Raw genomic sequence first — 3,628 nt, forward strand, 5'->3', positions numbered from 1 at the left:
AGCTCAAGCTACTGCTCCTGCAAGCAGTAACAACAGCAGGATGGAGGGAAGACAACGCTGTGGAAGTTACTGGATTTCAGAGATTCTAAAGTTGAAAAATGATGTGAGAAGAAAGCGCCGCTGAGTCTTTGGAGTTGAATGAAATCATGTTAGAATGATTAGAACCTGCACTGCAGTTGCAGTTTCTTCTGCACTACATGAGAGCTTAGACCAACATCATGACTGGACTTGAGCTCTCTGCATCGGATTCTTCTTAATCGATTGTGTATTTTTAAAACCATGAATCATGCATCAAACAGTGTTAAAGGCATACTATTCTGCACGTTGCAATACTTAATAAAGCTTCTTTCAGGTGTGGTACATTCAGTAGTGTTCCTTTATTCAAATCAAATCATATTTACATCGCTCAGAGTGTACAAACACAAATAATCATACGATATTTACACGATTCTGTCTGTACAAAGATGTCAAAAGAATTCTACAAATGTAACTAAAAAAATGTAAAAATAAAAAAAAGGCTACACATTTTGCTGTGTTGAGGAATAACGTAAATTATCATTTCTTCTGTCACTGTAAGTTCTACATAATAAATACGACGTGACTACAACAACAACAACAACAACAGCAGCAACAACACCAAATGTGATAGACAAAGGTAACTTCAGGTCCTCAAACGTCGATGAATTTTGATGGATTTCCCCTGGCAAGGTAAAACAGATTTATTTCAACATCTGCATTAAAAGCAACTTGCTCTGTAAATGAATCAGAAGCACATTCATTCACATACACAGACTTTAAGAAGCTACTCACCAAAGATCTTAACTTCGATAGTTGACCAATCCATACCACAGTTTGAATTTATTTCAACTGTCACATTTTCCTCTTTCTTGGCTTGTGAGATGGTCAGCGACACGTAAGTCACTTCATCCCAAGAACAGCTGTACTCAGTCAAGTTGTCAGTCAAACTGCTACATATGCTGGTGCCATTTGTGTTCTTCCATTCATACATTTCGCCTTTACAGTTCCCGTTTTTCAGTTTCCACTCAATGGTGCAATTCAGTGTCACTTCACTTCCAGCGCTAACTTTCACTGTGTTGTTGCAATTCAGTGACACTCCTGAATCAGAAAAACAGTAACAATTGATATGATGTTTATGATGCTACTCTTAATGCATTCAGTGTATCTGTTTCTGGCACAAGCAGTACAGAAATACCTTGGTCTGATGAGACACAGCTTTGTAGAACATAGAGCAGACTCAGACTTATCCACAGGCTGGACATCTTGGAGGATCCAGGGGCTTTAGAAACTGGAAGGAAAAAGAAACGATATTAAGAACTGATTGCCCCTGTATTGTTCTGCCTCATATCATCTATGGATACTTGTAACTTTAAAGAACCCGCAGGAGCCAGGATTCTCACTTTTTCTCGAGAGGAGCTACTGGCTCTAAAGCCGATGGCACAGGCTGGAATACGACATCACATCCCGGCTGAGCTGAGAAGGCGTTACCGGGACAGCAAGGCTGGCACTAGGCTACAGGCTAGGCTAACAGACCGGAGGCATTTCAAACCATCAATCACGACTGTAATTATGGGAAATAGTTAACGCCTTGCAGAAAAAGACGGACGAGCTGTCGGTGCTGATCAACCAGTGTATATAAACTTTTGTTCACAGCTGTATATTTTACTGTATTATTGATATTCTTGAGGCAAACTAATGCATTTTTATACATTTTTGCTTTGTATATATCAAAAGCCATTCACGGTCACATGTATTTACAGAGAAAACCATTACAGCTTGTTTAGTCTTCTCTGCTGCTCTGCTCAAGAATGAATGGTTAACTAATTAATATCTAACTACAAGTCACTGTCTCTGATACGATCATGGTGGAAAGTACCTTTGAAGCAACTTTGTGTTTTTTATTACCTTGAGAAGTGGACTTTCATGTCAGGGGTAATACTTTTTTTTTTACTTGTACTTTTTACTTACTTTTACTTATAACTTATTTTACATACAAAACACTGTTACAATTCTCACAGGAGTTTCGCTACCAGTGGTGCTTATATTCCAGTAGGGTTTTCTGCAGTTGAAAGGAATACAGTGTGTAGAAAGATAAAGAAATGGTGATCAAATTCTGATCAGACAAAATCAATATATTTGCATGTAGAAGTGACTCTAATCTGAAGCTTAGTTATTGTCAAAATAACTGAGAGCTACCAAAGTGCACACATCTCCAACCAACAGTTAATTTAAAGTATTTAAAGTTTAGCAAATTTGAAGCTGCAAGAAAAGCCATTAGACAGACAGAGAAGATGGTTGATGGTTGGGTTTCTGGCACTTCAACTAATGCAAAGAAGACCAAACCAGACCTAAATAGTGACAATGTGGTTGTATTAAAAGTATTTTAGCAACTTCCACTTTTTTGTCATGTTATTTAACATTTGACATCATGTCTGGAAGCACTGAATTACTCGACTCCAGTTCAACCAGCGGCAACAACGTTTACTTACTGGACACATCAATACCAATAAATGATTCATTTGATAAACTTAATAAAGCTTGCCATTTTGCATGATGAGTACCTTTACTTCTGATATTTTACAATTTGTTTATATGAATTTACTCAAATACATGTTTACTTATGTGAAAGATTCTTCTTCCACTGCTGGTTAAAACCGATTGAAGCAAACTGCATGTCATAAAAATGTGTTCGGACCAACAGGCCAGCTGTTCAACCATACATTAAATTCAAAGTTCAAGTTAATCAACACCACAACATTCTATGAATAACCACACACAAGGAGCAACACTTACTTCCTGGAGATCCTCTCTGTCAAGTCAAGTGAGCATCGATGAATGACTGAAAAGAATCCAGAGAGGTTCCTTATAACCCACACTCACTTGGGGGAGTTTCCTGTTGGCAAAGTGAAACTGACTCTTAAATAAACAGCCTAAACGGCTGGAAGAGAATGATGCTCAAAGACCTTTTGTCATTGATGTGTCAGTCAACTTTTGTACATACATGTGAGCATACTTTCAGTCAGACAAAAGCTGATCACAAATATCTTTTCACTGGCTGCACCTAATGGGTGAAACTATTTCCAAGTCTCAGTTGGCAGCCTAAAGCTAATGATTGATTCCTGGAAATCAGTGAACCCTGCTGCTGTTTGTCAGCAATAACCTTCCAGTGGTTATACAATCCATGAGTTTATAGACAATACTGTAGAGAACAGAAAGACAAAAATAGAGTGATGAGAAACAATCATCAGAATGACTGACAAAGAGAACAAAACAAACGATGGGAGGCAGAAGACACAAACACATTGACGTACATACTTGGCCTATAGCAGCATAAATAAGGGATGCTTCAGGATCACCTGAGCCGGTCCGAACTCTGAGCTTTATCAAAAAGATCAGCTGGAGCCTGATCTTGAAAGTAGAGGATTTCTCCCAAAGTAAGCAAATAGGTGTAGAAAAATATGAAACCATTCCTTTAAATTGCCATTATTTAATATTTGGTGTCGATTTTTGCAGACTTTGGTTACATAAGCAATCACTCTGAGATACATCAGTCATAGCATAAAAGAATAGCCCAATCAAACACATCCCATGGGGGCATCTTTAGCTTATC

At 38.1% G+C, this 3,628-nt stretch overlaps 1 long non-coding RNA gene across 2 annotated transcripts; it reads right to left on the bottom strand.

Annotated features, from left to right (window-relative positions):
• Nucleotides 1–353: 353 nt before the first annotated feature.
• On the bottom strand, nt 354–2,957 carry LOC103372418 (uncharacterized). Of its 2 annotated transcripts, XR_520994.1 has the most exons (4): nt 2,812–2,949; nt 1,214–1,306; nt 811–1,116; nt 354–700 (listed from the first exon to the last, which is right to left on the bottom strand). It is a non-coding gene; the product is annotated as an uncharacterized LOC103372418 (long non-coding RNA). The 2 variants fall into 2 exon arrangements; XR_520993.1 differs by having other exon boundaries at nt 354–1,116; nt 2,812–2,957.
• Nucleotides 2,958–3,628: the final 671 nt, after the last annotated feature.

The sequence above is a fragment of the Stegastes partitus genome, unplaced genomic scaffold, assembly GCF_000690725.1.
Source record: "Stegastes partitus isolate 25-593 unplaced genomic scaffold, Stegastes_partitus-1.0.2 Scaffold1753, whole genome shotgun sequence".
Lineage (NCBI taxonomy): Eukaryota > Metazoa > Chordata > Actinopteri > Pomacentridae > Stegastes > Stegastes partitus.